Below are 18,100 nucleotides of genomic sequence, written 5' to 3'. Positions count from 1 at the left end.
TCTGTTTGAGGTGGGATGAAAAAACACTGAAGGAGTCAAGAGTTCACCATTTAATACTATTTTATGCAAAAAAGAGCTCAAAAACAAGGTCTTCAGTCACATGATCAGTTCAAAACAGACTTTGGGTCGAGCTACATCTAAACCATAAGATAAGACCATGCCACACTCCCTTTTATTCTCAGGCACAGTGAGCGTCTACAAGGCCAAGTTCAAAGCCTAATTGAATGACAGACCGCAGGAGTGATTATAGATGTTGGGCTAATTGGGTGGGGAGGGATGACCAGGCCGACCCTCCCAGCACCTGAGGTAACCAGCTTGCGTGCTGCTAGCAAGTGGAATATTCCAGAAGGGGACATGTGTGCCAACCAATTGTAGAGGGCCACGTAACAGAGAGCCCTATAGTTTGTATAACCAATGAATCGTTGTGTATTTTGGGGCAATGAAGATGGCTTGCACTAGAGGAGGGCTTAGTTGTCCACCTGATAGTAGAGATCCAATCACAACCCCCATCACTATGGAACGTATACCTAGATGTTCCCTGTAAACCTATCACATCCCCAAGTAGGTTTTTGTAGTTTGACATGTAGTGTGACATCAGTAGTGACACATTTTTAGTATAAGAATGTTGTTTTTTATTAAATGCATTGAGATCATACTGTGCGACATCCTTTGATGTCTGTTGTAACTCCCTGTTTTAGATAATTACAAATAAAACAGTACTGAGTTTTGCCAACTTCCTGAGTCGGTTTGATTATTGATATACGAGTAAGTTCTGCATCCCCATCCATCTGTGAGTATTGCTACCTCGTCTTAATAGGCCCAAAGTCCCGCAGATCAAATGAATCGTACGTAGGTGCTATAGCAACCTGCACAATTCCGTCTTCTAATGAAGCAAGTTGGCAACAAATGCCTGTCCCAATAAATTGAAGCCAGCCCCTCTCTGTCTCTGATTAAATGTAACAGGGTTGAAAGGTCTCAGAGATGAAGAGACAGATCCACCTTGCCTGTGCCTAGCTCAGCCTGCGTGAATGGAGAGTTGTATATATCATGAGACCAGTTACTTAACGCTGGGTCAGAGTCAGAAGCTGAAACCTGAAGTCTAAAGCTTTGAGTGTTCCTGGAAATCTACATCCTGAATCCAGCTGGTGGAAGAAGTTCTGCTGCTGCAACTCTTCAAGACATCCGAAGGCTGCCGTGCTGATTCAAGAACTGATCAAGAGAGGACCTGGTGAGGCAACCTCTTCCCGTAGCTACAACGGGACATCGTGCAACTGCTGCTCCTCACCCAAAGTGTCCTGGAAGCCAGTCCTGAGTGCCAGCCATACTGCAGAGATATCTTCGTGGTTCCAGAAGAAGAGTATCTGGACATCTCGAGTCTAAGAAGTCCACCAGTGTTGTCATGTGCCCAGTGGCTGTCTGGGACCAGAAGAAAGCCAGACTGTTGTGTATAGCCCTGAAGATGGGGTACACTGGAATAGTTCTGCCCGATGCCTGGAGCTTGCGAAGTTCCAACCAACCAAAGAAATCTTCAAAGGACACTGAAACCACAGCATCTGTCCACTTTTACATGGCTGGAGAATTCCAGTGTTGCTGCCTGCAGAGAAGTGCCCGCCGGCGGGTTTCCTACCATTCCGAAATGAAGATCAAGTCCTGAGAGTCCGGACTTGGTGGAGGTCTGCAGAGCAGTCTAGTGCATGGGTCCAATTCACCAGAAACAAATCTGTCATCCGTGTTGCACCTGCTGCACCGAAGTACTGAAGGGCGACAAAAGGCAAACTGAAGAAACCCGTCACCTACTTCTGCCGCTGCAACCGCTACCCCCGAAGGTCATCCATGGACACCAAAGAACTTATCTTTGCCTCACAAGCCTTGTTGAAGACCACAGCAAGTTTCATCTCTGTGGGACATCCACAACGAGTGTAACCATCTGTCAAAGGAGGCTACCGCAACAGAACTTCCCTGCTGCCTTTCTGACACTGCTTGGTTCCCGTGTCCTGCTCGACACCGACATCCCAGTGGCTCTTTCTTCTGGGGGGGGTTCATCCTTGAGGGACACCGTCAAGTAAAGCTGAGAGATTCCAACACTTCTCCTTCCACGGAACCCAAGGTACTGTGCCGAGGAAGATGGCCTTCCTCCTGCAGGGATTACAAAAGGGCCCCATATTCGTCTTGAACTCAACTCTCCTGCTGCTTCCCAGGTACCTTCGGGGTGGTGGGATCTATAGAAATAAGAACAGACAATCTATGAACATTTATGGACTGGGCCTTAATATAAAAACAATATGAAACACACTTTTTATTGCAGGTTGTCCAAGTGGGGGGATCTCCAAACAGAATTGCATTTTTACACTAAAAAGTATTCTGCCAAGGTTCTAACCTAAATGCCTGATTTTCTATATCTGTGGTTTTGAGGTTCAACAGGGTTTAGTAATTGTAATGCACTTTATAGCATCTATCAGTTGGTGGATTATCACTCAGCCAAGTATAACTGTGGTACCACAAAGCATTGTATATTTTGAGTGTATTAGTAGAATAGAGAATCCAGAATGCAAAATTAGTTCTTTATATCTATAGATCCTCCTAGACCTCTCTTTATTTAATAAAGGAACTGCGTTTTTGATATTGATATTTTATTTGTATCACGTTCATACACAAGTGTTTCAGAGCGTGACGAGGCAAGGGAGGGAAACAAGGGAGGACAAAACAACGATCTTACTAGGCCCAGTGACATTGAGAACGCCCAAGTGCAGGGAAGAGGGAAGTGGGAAAGTGCAGGGGGGAGAGGAGAAGTGGAAAGTGTTAAGCAAGGGATACAACAACAACTGGTAGTGCAGCCAGCAGGGTGGCAAGTGCAAGGTTAACACAGAGACAAAGGGTGTCTGATATGTGCAGGTAAGGGGGCTGTAGAGTTACAGATACAGACTAAGGCTTGCCAGGAGGCAGTGCGGGTAAGTGGATGGGTCGGCCGGGACCTGGGCCCGAGGTCAGAGGGTTGCCGTGTGCAGGGTACCGAGGAAGATAGATCAGCAGGGAGAGGAAGAGCGAAGGCAGAAGCAAAGAGGAAGGTCTTGAGGTGCTTACGGCACCGCAGGTGGTTCTCCTCAAGTTTTACAGCGGCAGAGAGGCTGTTCCAAAGGGAGGCCCCAGTCGAGGAAAGAGATCTACCCCCAACTCGTTGCTTGGAGAAGTGACTGACCCTGAGGGAGTTGGAGGTGAAGGAGCGAAGAGCTCGAGAGGGGAGGTACTTACGGAGGGATAGTTGAAGGTATTTTGGACCCAGTCCCCAAAAAGCCTTGTGGACAATGCAAAGGGTCTTGAATTTAATCCTTGCAGCCACTGGGAGCCAATGAAGAGATTTCAGGGCTTGAGAGATATGATCCCAGGGCTTGAGGCCAAGGGCAAGTCTCGCAGTCCTGTTCTGGATGAGTTGCAGAGGGCGGAGAGTAAAAGCAGGCAGATTTAGAAGAGGCTGTTGCAATAGTCAAGCCTAGAGAGAACCAGAGCTCGAGAGACAGTAAGCTTCTGGGGGAAGGAGAGGAAAGGAAGAATACATCTGAGGAGGTGCAGTTGGTAGTTTGACTTCTTAGAGATGTCAGAGATGTGAGGAGAAAAGGAGAGTGTGGAGTTGAAGATGACGCTGTGGTTCTTAGCTTCACAGGTGAGCAGGTTTGCTCATAACATTGTGTGTGGACAGTCCATTGTGGGGGCTTGGGGATTCACTGTGCCTTAGAACCAGCCTGCATCACCTCCCTTGAGCCTCAACCTTGCTTGCTCATCCATTGCTACCCTTTGAGAAACTTGGCTGGGGTACCTCTGTGCCTCTACCCCAACTGTATAGGGGGCAGAAATACAGATATCCCCTGCCATTCTAGTCATCTTTTCTCATTATATTGGCCATCAAAATGTACTTTTGCAATCAAACTAGGATTGTGTCGCTAAACAATCCAAGGTGTACATCGGCCCCACTTTGCTTGATGGGAAACATCCTCATCATTATATCTCTAAGGCAAGAGTCAAACATGCCAGTGCAAGCTACTAGCCAGCCATACGCAAGTCACTTGCCACCTCAATTCTATACATACACGCTGGGAGTCAAATGTCACTAGCCAATGGCTCTGAGGAAGTGCACATTTTGCACCCTATCTAAGGTGATATTTGCCCCTGTTTCACCCTGAGGACAGGTGATTGCAACGGGAAGATGTGAAAAGTACCCGTTTGCAGTTGGGCACTGCCAGGATGTGTTGTCATCATAGAAAAGCTCCAAATCTTCATTGCCTTTAGTGGTCATAAGTTACGCCTTCCAGAACGATGGACGGGGCATCTGCATGGAACAATTACCCACTCCCAAGTTATTGCCCCAGGTGAAGCTGAGGGCTATTAGTTGAGATGGGTCCTTATATTATTGTAATGTACGCCTTTCACTAACTATGCAATTATAATTTGATAAGCTAGATCTATCAAGCCCTGCACTCTGCAGGCTCAACTGCATTATTCTTATTGAGATATTTTTGGGTACTTCTTAACAAATCAGTTTCACTAAGTCCTAATTTCTCTGAATGTACATGTCTTTACATCTAGATAACGACCGCATCCGCGAAGCATTACAGGTAAAGCTTATCTATTTTTTGCTCCAAATTTGCACCATTGGACTTCCTTTGCTTAGGCTCTCGAATTATTGGTTTTTAATTTTTCTCCCTACGTTAGTTGTCACCAACTTAGGCATCTTATGCCTTAAAGGGTTCTGAATTACCGAATTCAACTACAAGGTACCTTTTCGACCTTTTTTGTTATTTGACAAGAATTGTCTCCGACCTCGCTGCAATATTATTTTCATGACTAATGGTTATTTTATCTATTTATTTTGTCTATTTTCTCTCTCACTAATTTCTTCTCCACCTAACCAATGTTGTTTTAATTTGCCAATTGACTGACCATGTTGAATGAGCATTAAATCGTTACACATTACGTGCTGAATGCATATTTTCCTTTGATATTTGTTCTAATATTTTTTACTGTTGCCCCTCACTGCCACCTAATTGTGGTGTGCTGTTTGGATCTAATGTTATTCTTTTCTATATTTGGCACATGTATGATTGCAATGTTGTAATATTGTGTCGGATATATTTGTAACATATCAGCCTCAGATAAAGAGCTATGTTTGAGCTCGAAACACGTGTCAGGCTGTCCCGACCTCTTTGAATACATTTCAGACCGCAGTTAATACTTGCACTTTGCACTTTCTTGGCGCAGTGTGTCTGTGAAGACTCTGTTTCCTGTAATTGCTCCGTGGTAGTGCATTGGCAGTGTACCCACACCTCACAGGACACACGCTGCCTGGTGCTCATTCTAAATTCACTGTGCAAGCGGAGATGTTTGACTTACCCTGCCAACTTTCATTGCATCAAATGGGAATGGGGAGTCATTTTTACCGTCACCCGGCAAAGGGGAATTGCTGGTAAAAAATGGACTCGGATGGCGCCCGTGCCAGTATTTACTGGTATGGCTACCGCCAAACTTATAATGAGGCCCATTGTCCTCCATGTTATAGGATAAACTACTGTATCTAAAGTCACACTAATCTAGAAGGTCAACATTCAGATTGTTACGGAAATCAGGCGACTTCATGGATTTTAAGACATGTTTTGGAGAATATGTTTCCGGAAATCGACCAAGATGGATTTTTATTCCAACTACCTTTTGGGATTGCCTTGTAATCACCGTACAGACAGGCATTCCCGGTGTGTTCTTTTGCCCTTTTATGCCTAACATGTTTTTATAAAGATTTTATTTTTGAAAGGCTGATTTACCCCAGGGTTTGGCGCTTTGCAAGTCGGCTTTTTTACACACAGAACTAGTTTAGCTTTTGAAGACAACTGAGTAGAAAGCAATGACTGAAGATAAAATGGCATCGCTTTATTCTACCGGCTGCATTTCAAACTGCAGAACCGGGAAACAATCCTGGCCTCCGGACTCACCGAACTGTGTTATCCTGGGCACATTCATCATTGGGCGCTATTTTCATTATTTCCCTAATTAGGATCTGTCAGAAGTGAGTGGCACAGTGTGTCTAGTGAGGACTGAGGACAGACCTCTGTGCAGTTCGCTCCGTGATTCCTGTGGACTTCTGTGGACTTCTTGCGATAGTCCGTTTACTATTACCACAAGACTTTCTCTTCAAAAACGACTGCGCACGCGCGGAGCGCGGCGCGGTGTGTGGCACAGTGTGTCTAGTGTCCAGTGGCCGAAGACCGGAGAACGGAGAGAGAAAACTGGATCTAGAAAGTCAGGAGCGGTGAGCAGTGAATCTCTCCCTCCTCCCCCCCCCTTTTTTCCCCTTTTCCCCTGTTCCCCCCCCTCTTCCTTTCCCCTTTTTTTCCTCTCTCTTATTCCCTTATCCCCTTATCCCTTCTCCGCTTCCCTTTTCCCTCTTCCACCTCTAGTCCCTTTTATACCCTCCCTTTGCTGTCTCTCCCGCCGTGCTTCCCGCTCCGACTGGGGGAAAAAAAAAAAAAAAAAAAAAGGCATCCGTGAACAAGACATTAAGTCATCTAAGATACTGTAAAATACCTCGAGCCTACGCCAGCCTTGCTCGAAGACTTTTGCCTTACTTGAGCGTCCACAATTCCCGTTCGTTGTTTCATTCTTAAGCGAACGGCTATTTAAAATAAAAACAAGGGAATGGCGCCGCCCTCACCGACAGAAGTGGAGGCTGGGCGGTGGATGCGCAGTGACAAAACACAGTTAGAACATGGCTCCAGGGTGGCCAGCAAACAGTCCAACAGCGCTACGCCAGAACATAACAGCAGCATGTCAAATGCCTCGCAAGAGGGGCAGTCTCCAGATACCTTTCCAGTGACCTCAGGAGGGAAAAATATGAGCAACGCGGCCCTAGTTAATCCAGCACTTACTGTAATGGGGCTGAAAACTGGAGCCAAATAGACCAAATAGACTTAAACGTGCCACTCGAGACCTCCCATCGAGAAGCGACCGTAAATAAACAGAAAGTCAACTCAAACATGGGAAGATCAAAAGGCCCTCCCCCTTCCCCTTCCACTGATTCCACACAAACGCCCCGCCAGCGTACCGCCTTGGCGAGTGACAACATGCCTGAAGCTGTCGGAGGACGGCCTCGGCTGGGGTCTGCCTGGCGCGGGCCTCTCCAGGTGGAAGGAGACATGGGTCAACCCATGCACCAACGGCATCCCACGCCAACGTCGCGTGAAGACATCAGGATGAGCGTGGTAGGCACGGGTGAAAAGGACGGCCTAGTCCAGAGCCGAGAGGGGAGAGGCCTTGTAATGGCCATTGTACATAACAGCGACAGAAAAAGGGCCCCAAATGTGGTGGCCAAAGACAGAAATGTGCTGGACAAAGATAGAAAAAAGCAGGCCACACCGTCGTTGGAAAGGCTTCCCTTCCTTAAGACACACGAAAACGAAGAAAGAGTGGAGCCAGTGCCTGGGGATTACGCAGATGACTCCGTTTTCATAGAGACAGTGTCGGAGGGAGGGAACATATCCAGCCAAGACACATCAGCAGAAGAAATAAAAGCCCAAAGAAATCAATTAGAAAAAGTACAACAAGAAAAAGAAGATCTCTTACAAGAGTCAAGGGCCAGAACTACAGAGAACAAAGGGCACAGCGAACAAATTGTTAATTGCGAGATGATCTTATCACCTGATCAGTCTACATCACAGGACGAAGAACTTAAACAACCTAGAGACACCACTACAAGGAAAAAAATCTTCAAAAAAACCATGAAGGCCGGAGTCAAAGCCAGGGCAAGGACAGATATCCTACCTAAAAAGAAAAGCCGGAAAGTAGGCACTAAAACGGGTGAAGTTCCGAAAAGACAAGAAACAGCGGTACTCTCAGCTTCCTTGAGGGATTACTTTATAAAACAAACAAAGCAAAAACAGGTCACAGACCAAGAAATGTCAGATGCTGAAATTCTGGCGGCCATCCGAGATCCTCTCTCACCGTGTAAATTCCAGAACATTGACCAGACACAGGAAAAACCATTACCAAGAGTCAAATGGCACGCCCGTATTTCACCAAACAGAACTCACGATATTGAAGTTGGGAGAGGAAAGTCTCCGGTAGAAATTATCGCTAAGGATTCTATGACATCAGAGGAAAATACAGAACAATTAAACACCCTAAAGACAAGTGACAAATTCACCAGTGAGCCAAGTGGGGAGACTCCACACTTAGGAGATCCAAAACAAAAAGACAACAAAAAAAAAACAACGTCAAGAGACCATGAAATGTTGGATACACTAAATGTGGCCAGTGAAGGCCCACACAGTTTAATGAGCGAAAAAGACACTTTAGCCCAACCTGAAGGTCAGGTATTAGTAGCCGTGGCTAATTCAGAGACCCAGACAAGACTCAAACCTAGCGAAAGACAGGCCTACGTCGAAGAGCAAGCGGCTTGGACTAGATCTTATACCCAGGCAAACAGCAATATATCATGGGCTGAAACCTCAGCCAGTTTACAAGGCGTGATTGCAGGAGGGGATAAAAGATTTTCTGAAAAATTCAACCTGATCCATAATGAAAAAGAAATTCACACGCCAACCAGAAATAGAAGACAAAGTGATATCCCGGGAGGTCTTGACAGAGAAACATCCTCAGAAAAGAAAAAAAAGGCTGACCTTCTATCAATCATGTCAGCCTTTTCAATAGCGCTAAACCCCTTCAGCAAACTGTATGAGGCGATTCATGAGGCCTTAAAGGACAACACGTCCATGATTACCTCACTAAAGGATAAATTGACCTTTATAGAAGGGTACTTAACAGCAGTGGAAAGGAACTCAAATACCATACAAATGAGTCTTGAAACTAAATTAACGAATCTCGAAAATAATTTGCCCAAGATGGATCGACAAACCGGGCAGACACGTGTAACGACCTCTCAAAGTACTCAAACGGAAGAGATGGCTAGAGTCACAGAAGTGGCTTCGATTTTCACGAAAGCCCGTGCTAAATCACCAGGAGGTGTGACAGACCATAGACGAGCCATGAAGACAAAAACCGTGACGAAACACGCAATGGAGAGCCCCCTCTTGTGTGTCCCTTCTAAGAGTCTCCTAGACACCCGAGTGAAAACATCTCTCATCTCCTCTGTGGACCCCCTCGTCGACAGATCCGTCAGAGCCATTTTCAGCAAAGAACAGCGCCAGGCGAACATATTGGGAAATCACTCTCAACAGGATCGCCCTGAAACCACGCAAAGGTCTCCCACGCTGATCCACGCCCTCGATTCATCTAACTCTTCTGACGACTTTGTCTGCGTTGAAGAGGAAATTCTAAGCCCGCAGCAACCAAGAATAGCTACTCCGCAGGCACGGGCTGGGGCGCGGTCTGGAGTAAGGAGTATCACGCTTGGGGAAGCTCCAAGTGACCAGGGAAGATCCCGTTCGAGTAGCCCCACTACTGGTTTAGAGGCCATCCAAACCCTAAAGAAAGTGGAAGAGAAGCTAGTCCTTAAAAAAGAGGCAGATCGATGTGAAGACCGGATCCCCGAGCACGAGCAAAGAAAGTATAGGATTAATTCCTATAAAAAAGACTATGGTCGATCAAAACCGGCAGAAAAAAAACTCCTAAAACTCGAAGGGACATCTTTATTCAAATTAGAACAAATTTCATCTAAAGATAGATACATGGTCCTTAATAGAAGGACAGTCTTAAAAATCACAGCAAAAATTGACAAACTTCGGCATCTATCAACAAGGGACCTGGTTTTGGTTGAACCCTACCACAAAGACCATAAAGCCAAAGCATACCTACACATAAGGTCGAAAGCCCTGCAAGAATGGCCCCGTGAAATGGCAAAAGAGCTACATTGTCTGGGCTTAAAATTAGAAAAACTAAAGGAAAACGAAGATACGGCGGGTTCGCAAAGATACGTCCCATCGAAATTTATTAACGACACAAGATCAGAATACGTGACAAAAAAAAAAAGAAGTAGAAAGGAGGAGATGGACGACAGTCGAGACAGAATAGAAAGAGGTAAAGGGGAAGACTACCCCCTGAAACGGGACAGAAACCATCACGTATCACTTACCATGCCAAGGCGACGAAGGGAAAGTTCTCGAAACGCCTACATAAAGAGGGATCAGGCGACCGACCTTAAACCAGCTCAATCCCCCACCACGTCAACTAAACCATGGAAATGGATTTCAGATACGTTCGGCCGTAAGAAGAAGGCCTAGCAGTCAATCCATGACGCCGTCAATAACAAGATCCAGGTAACGGTTCCAGACCAATTTAAGGAAAAGACCTCACTTCAGATGGCGTCTTGGAATACTAGAGGATTCATCCACCTAACTAAGCCTAGTGATGTAAAGTTGAACCGCTTTGACCTAATTTGCCTGCAAGAAACATGGCTAACAGAGAAACCTACTCTTGAGGGATTCAGCAAAAAAGTTTCGCCAGCTCAGAGACCCGTGTCAGGAAGACCCTCTGGAGGTTTGTTAACGGCAATCCGACTAGGCTCAGGAATTTCACCAAAGAACAAAATCTGCGAAAGATATGGTATGTTGGCAACCCTAACGAATTGGAATCCCCAGGTTCAAGGGAAAAACGTCCAGATGAGCTCTGATCTGGTCATAATAAACCTTTATTGGAATCCCGAAAAAACAGCTACGAAAACATTTTGTGACCAAGTTGCAACAACAATAGATGAAATCAGAGTAAACTTGGACAACCCTAATATAATTATTTGTGGGGATCTCAACGCAAAATGTGGAACACAATCGACAGTCAACACGATGGCAGTAGCATCGAGGAAAAGGGATAAAAGAGGTCAAGCATGGATGAACTTGATGAAATCGAGACAATTTCACAACGTCGCTTCTCTCCAAGAATTTGAAGTGCAGACGCCAACCTGGGAGAGAGCGCCGGCCGCAGCAAATCTCGACTACATCTTTGTTACTGAAGGTCTGATTCCATACTTTGTGGAATTTAAAGTGGAAAGAACCAGAGAAAGTGACCACAACCTCTTATTCCTGTCGTGGAGGGGTGAAACCAAAGAGCGATCATTTTATCCCTTTGAAATTGGTGTTAACACGCAACAAAACCGAATTCGGTTGACCTCCGGTAATATAAACATATTGGAGGACAAGCTTCGCAAAAAACACATGGAGACAAACAACGCTAGGGAAGCGTCTCAACCTGAATATGTCTCATTACTGATGCCCCACAAAGTAAGTTTTGGGGGAAAGAATAGAACTCAACCTATACACAAACATACGTTTAATGCAACATTGGTCGCAAAACGCAAAGATCTTACAAAATTGAAAAGAGCAGCAAAAAAAAGCAACACCAAAGAAGCCTGGGCTAAACATCAAGAAGGCAAAGCAAAGTATAAAGCATGGCTTAAGCAAGAGCGGCAAAATCTCTATCAGAACGATGCAGAAGCAATGCTGAAAGTCTGTGTATCTAAGAACAATCGTGACTTCTGGTCTCTACTTAAAACCGCTAATGGACAGAAGCCAAATCAGATTCTGTGTGACGTTACAGAACAACAGTGGATCACACATTTTGCGAAATTATACGCACTCCCGACCTCTGGCACCCTCCTCACTACGCAATACCAACCTTCAAAGGAGGAAAACACGTGCTGGGCGAACCTCACCAGTCTAGAAGAGATTCAAAAGACAATCAGAAGCTTGAAACAATCCAGGGCCCCCGGACCAGATGGTTTATCTAACATAGATCTGAAACAACATCCTGAAGCATGGGCGAGGGTGATTAAAGAATTGTTCGAACAGTGTGTACATCAAAAACAGATACCGACAAACTGGACAGAGGCTGTACTTGTTCCCATTTATAAAAAGGGACCAAGAAACATACCATCTAATTACAGGCCCATAGTTCTATTAGACATCATTGGAAAAATCTTCGCATCACTGATACTCACCCTTTTTAAGAACTGGGCTAAGAACTCGCCGGCCACTGACATTCTTCAGACAGGCTTCCAAAAAGGAGCGGGAACAGGAATCAATCTTCTGGTCCTTAATACAATCAAAGCAAAGGTGAAGGAAGGTGCCCCTAATGTTCATATGGCCATGATTGACCTATCTCAGGCTTTTGACATGGTGGATCGTCAAAAACTTTGGTCGAAATTAACAAACTGGGAATGTCCAAAAGAGATCTTGGATCCTATCATGTCCCTCCACACGAAGACATCTCTAAGAATTCGATTATGCCAACAAGGAACACTCTCAGACAAGATAGAAACCAAGAGAGGAGTGAAACAAGGCTGCCCGTTGGCTCCAGCCCTATTCATAGCCTTTATTGGCGATTTCCAAACCACCGAGGAGCATGTGCGAGCCTTCCCGCCTAAGCTGGGAGAAGTTAAAATCTCAAGATTATGGTACGTGGACGACTTGATCCTGTTGGACCAAACTGCCATAGGCCTGCAAAGACAGTTAGTCAATCTGTCAGTGTACATGGAGAGCAATAATCTAAAGATAAATACAACAAAAACCAAAATTATTTCATTTTGCAAACATACAAGAGGAGTTCAACAATCTCACTCCTGGTTTCTGGAGAAGTCAAAAATTGAGGCAGTAAAAGAATTTAAATATCTGGGCGTGCAGATTGACAACTCAACTAAAGACATTGGGCCTCATTAGGACCCTGGCGGAGAGGGTATTACGCCAGCGTAGTGCATGGCGTACCTCTCCGCCATACTACGAGTTCCCGTAGCGCCATGGAGGTTTTCTCCGCCTGGTTTTACCAGCCGGAGAAAACCATGGCGCTACGGGACCTCGTTGTTAATTACGCCACCGTATTTTACGGTGGCGTAATTAACTCCTTCCCCACTCCCATTATACCCTATGGGGCAAAAATGGGAATGGGGAAGGGCAGAATGGGGATTGGGGATTTACCGCTCCGCCGAGGTCGGAATGGGGCGGTAAATCCGCCAACCCCCATGGCGCTATCGGCGGCTTTCCGCCATGCTTCGCGGTGCATTTAGCACCGCGAAATCCGCCTGGGTCGTAATGAGGCCCATTGCCTTGCAGCACACATTATGGGAAAAAACTCGAAGACTCACAGCCCAAACCCGTGCTGTAGACAATAAATTCGGTAAATTCTCCTGGCTACCGGCAGTGCAGTATTACAAATCAAAAGTAGTTCCAGCTCTAACTTATGGTATGGCGTCAAACCTAAACCTACCATCCGAAATTTGGCCGAAGCTGGAAGGACACTTATGGAGATCAGTGTTGTCCTTACCAAATTCTGCCCCCATATCTGCCATACGGAGAGACTTGGGTTTGCCTTCTCTAGCCTTAGCGATATTGCAAGGTGCCGTCCAACTGTATAGAAAAATCCTGCTACCTAGCTCGCTGCTGATATTTCGCATTATGGAAGCTGAAATCGCCAAAAAGTCTTGTAAACTCTTATCTGATTGGGAAAGAAAGATTCTCGAAAGATTAGAAGAAGTGGCCTGTTCAACAGAAATGCTTTTGAGCAATCCCGGAAAAGTAAAGAAAAAACTGGAAAATCAAGATTGGATACATACCACCGAGAAAATTCTTCGGTACAAATCACTAAAACATCTGCCACCCACTACAAACCGCCTAAAAGTCCCTTTGAAATATTGTGAGAAATTTCCAGAGAAGAACCTGAGAAAAATTTTCATGAGAGCCAGGCTGAATTTATTGAGCACAAACGAAATTATGGCTATTAGAAGTCAAGGAACCAATGCGCATTGCCGGCTCTGCACCGATCCTGCACAAATAGAAACAATTCGACATCTTCTCATGTCATGTTCAGCCTTAGCAGGAGAAAGACAAGTATACTTGGCACCACTCACACCAGACGTAACAACAATCGATGAAGAGACCTTATGGTTTCGGCTGATCGCAGGAGATTCGCCAAGATGGGCTAGGGCAACAGCTAAATTTTTGGAGGCAGTGTTAAAGAAAATCAACCCTCCAGACGGCAGCGACCATGGAATGTAGCACAAGAGAACTATAGCCGGGGCAAAGCCCGGTATGGACTTGCATGATCCACCAGAAGTGGTGTCCCAAGTATAAAACATAAAGCATAAGTGAAGCTTCTTTTGTTAAAACCAATGGGTTAAAACAATAAAAAAAAAAAAAAAAAAAGAAGTGATTTGCAGTTAACGAAAAGACTCACACTTGGTTGAATAGACTACACTCCCACTCTTTATTAATTTGGGCACTAAGGCAAATAAGATGCAATGATGAATCTGCCCAGGAAAAGACAGTTTGGTTAAGTCAGGATGCCAGGATTCTTTCCCGTTTATACAGTATGAAATGCTGCCAGTAGAATAAAGGTAGACCAGCACATATATGTGTATGCATCTTTCATACAGTGCTTTTCACAACTTACTGTACATTATTTAGTTATATACCCTCTCCTATGAAGTCATCGATGTCAAAGACAACATGGCATCACTTGCCATACCCCACCCCCGTTTTGGTGATTACATGTCTCTGCCTGGGCCCCACCAATGAACCATGAAAGCAAAGTTAATCACTCCTACATTTCAGTTTTATTATTTCCCAAAGACCCCCTAAACAATTTCCAGAACAGACATCAAAACATTGCCAACTTCGATCGTCAGTTATTTCTTTATTCAAATCTCATAATTTATAATTATTTTTGTGATGCACATTAGGGCTGAAAAATGCTCCAACGTGCATGGAAATAGAAAACACACATGTAAACGCACATACATGTATGGCAAGCAGAGAGTGTTATTCAGCCAAGCAAGACATACCTAATATAGAATGACAACATACGTACCATCATTCCACACTACGATAAACTAGGTAGCATACTTAGCAACCCCCTCACCCCCTTTCCCGACATGAACACTTTCTTACAGACAGCTCACTGTGAAAGAAAACAGCCTAACACCTGAGCCGTTTACCTGAGATATCCCAATACAAGGGTCAGGCAGAGTCATGCAATTACTGATAATTTCACACACTTGACTTCCATCACACTTCCCCAAATAGATAAAAGGCAGAGCACGAAAGCACACTCTGGGCAAGGCAAAACACATGAGCAAGCAGCAGTTCCGAGATGTCAGTTTAATATGAGAAGAAAGACGGCAAGACCAGAAAGGGTTGCAAGGAAGGAACCGCCCTTGACCTTTTCAGAGGAGAACTGCTACTTTCAAAATCCCTGGAGGATAAGAAACATAAAACCGGGAATTAAAGCTAAAGAAAAGTGCATTTTGTGTCGAAGGTACCCGGGGCTCTCCTGCATTGATAGACGTGGCAGGGAGGAGCGATTGCCGCTGTGGTACTGTCCTTGGCTCCTACAACAAAGCAGCACCAGTAAAGTCAGCACAGCCGGTGAGTCGGGGAGAATGATAGCAGACCGGTCTGTGTTAGAACCAAGGTTGCAAGGGGCAACATTGTATGAAGAAATCTGCAAATAACAGAATGTGAGGAGTATGTGATGAGCGACATGAATGTAATTGAATATCCAAGGAGTGACTGAACATTTGAAACCAAGATAGATATCATATACAGAGTGGGCCGGCACCATGTGGGTGCTCATTCAGAGGTCTCTGTTAGGTATCCAATTGAGATTGTAAATTTGTGTACTGTGAAATTGAAGTGCTCCTGCACGGTTGAAGCTAAACCCTGTGCACATTCGAAAGTCTTCGATAGCTAAATACGAACTGCAATTGTTCCAAGTCCGGCTGAAGGAGACTTATTGTGTAAAAGGGATTTGTGCCGGTTTAGGGGCATCCGGGGTGAACCATGCGTCACCCGAGAAGAGATATTCTATAAGCATTGGAGAAGGGACTCTGAGCCTGGAAGAGGGGGAGCCAAACTAAAGATTCTGAAGCAAAAAGGATGTGAGCCTGACTGAGGGGAATACGGGGTGAAGAGTGATTCAGCTGACTTGAGTATTTGTAAAGGAACTATTCATTTGTTTTGGTACATCAGGCCCACTGAATCAAGAAACTTTGATAATTTAAGAGACTTGGACACAGAAGGCCCTGATTTTGGTAATGGAACCGTGTCCTTGTGCCGAAGAAGCCCAAGAGTGTGCTATGCTCGAGTGAACCGCCTGGTCCCATGCTAAAAACGTGGAGAAGAGAGACCAACGGCCTGAAAATCCTGACTTATCATTTTGTGAACCCTTCTTTATTTTTCATGAACATTATCCCACACTATTTGTAAATTAGCGGTAAGGATTGGTAATAGGTGTTTTAGTATATGCCCCTATTTTTGGACAAAACTCCACTAGGACTGCATTATTATTATTTGATGGTCGTAGCTTGCTCCCATCTGTAGATTTGGGATTAGATAGGCGTTTATCTCACCCTTGATAAAGTTCAATAACACCCTTGAACTGTGGTCACTTGTGTCTGTCTTACTTTGATACCATATCTTCCTCACACCACTCACACACACACACACCCACTTGCACCCACACACATACACTCAGACACACACATCCACTCGCACCACTCACCCGTTCACACACACCCACATTCACACACAGACCCACTTTACACACCCACTTTCACACACACATTCACACATCCACTCGCACCACCCTCACACCCCCTCACCCACACCCACTTGTTAGTCCAGAAACGACCCTATATATTGTATAGCATGTATATTATATTGGCCAGAAACCAATCGCATCATGTGACAAATGTGTGACAAAAATCGCAAACACAGAACCGTCAATGTAACCGGAGGGCATCCATTTTGTGAAAGTATTCGTCATTTGCTTTTTTCTTTTCTGTCAAAACCGCTTTGCAATTGTATTCTATGATTCAAGCTCATACACGGTGCGAGTCCACAGCCTGCATGTTGAAAGATCAATCCAGACAGGAATGCCAACCAATACAGAAATACATTGATTTTCTCCCTCACAAAGTCCTTGGAGGCAAGCAGAGACTGCCTTTAATCAGCGGCCCAGGTGCCGGCACCAAAGCTGTAGCAATAGGCAGTTAAAGCATGAATTATATTCTTTTAGCGGTCCTCCTTCGCGGATCTGCCTCAGAAATGTCTGACCCTTGGTTCATGAATAGAAACATGTAGATAACATGCTAAGGAATGTGTCTCTCTTACGAACATTATATCCTTGCTGAACAAGAGCTTTATGTTCTCCATAACAAAGAACTGTCTCTGCAACTGTTGCTAGAATAAGTATATTTAGACTGAATAGAAACTTGTCATAATGTGTCATAATTGTCATGATTGTCAATCACCAAACCCTAGCCTAAAAGATACATTATGGGCGGTTTGATTTGCCTTCAAAGATTGCATGTTTGTATATATGTTGTTGCTTGAGCGATGCTCGCTCTCTTGCGTCTCACGAGGTCTGGGTGACACACGTTGTGAGATGTTAGACCCCAGTCGGACGACTGAGCATACTTTGAAATAAACCAGATTTCTTGGAAAATTGAATCTTGTGTCTGTCGTGTCACTAGTATATGGTTATTGTGCCTTAGTTTCCATTTGCGGGGGGTCTTTACAGCCTAGCAAAGATGGTGCCCGAATAGGGACTCTCGCCCTTTTGCTCCATCGTATATGTTAAGTTTGAAGAAGGCAAAAACGAGTCAAGGACGAATCCGTCGAGCCGGGATCAGAAGGTATTCAGGGCACCCCTGTAGAAGTGATGAGAGACTCCTTTGCAGATTTGTACACATGCGGCCCCTGATCGACAAGCAGCGCCCAGAGAGCATTGAGGCGAGGGTCCTGAAACGAGGCAGATTGAGCCAGACACGCAGTCACAACGATTCTTGGTTGCGTCTGTATACGTACTAATTGCGTTATGAGTGACGAATTGATTGATCAGGTGAGTTGTGCCCCGATTCTTAAACGTCCTGATATTGTTTGAGAATTGCTCTTGCAAGATCAAATGCCCAGGGTAAGAGAAGGGTAAGGATTAATTATGCCTGGGAAATTGTCTTTCTGCCTAGTGGGATTTTTCCACTGCGGTAGACAATCTTTGGAAACTGGCCAGGTCGCACCAGCCGCAGGGTCGCCGGCATTTGAAATGTATGTAAAATATGGAGCAGGGCAATAATGTTTAACGCGATTTGGCATAAGCAGACCAGACATGTATCAGACTTGCA

The sequence above is a fragment of the Ambystoma mexicanum genome, chromosome 12 (assembly GCF_040938575.1).
Source record: "Ambystoma mexicanum isolate Mex_15411 chromosome 12, UKY_AmexF1_1, whole genome shotgun sequence".
Taxonomy (NCBI): Eukaryota; Metazoa; Chordata; class Amphibia; order Caudata; family Ambystomatidae; genus Ambystoma; species Ambystoma mexicanum.
Note: the sequence above shows the minus strand (reverse complement) of the source record.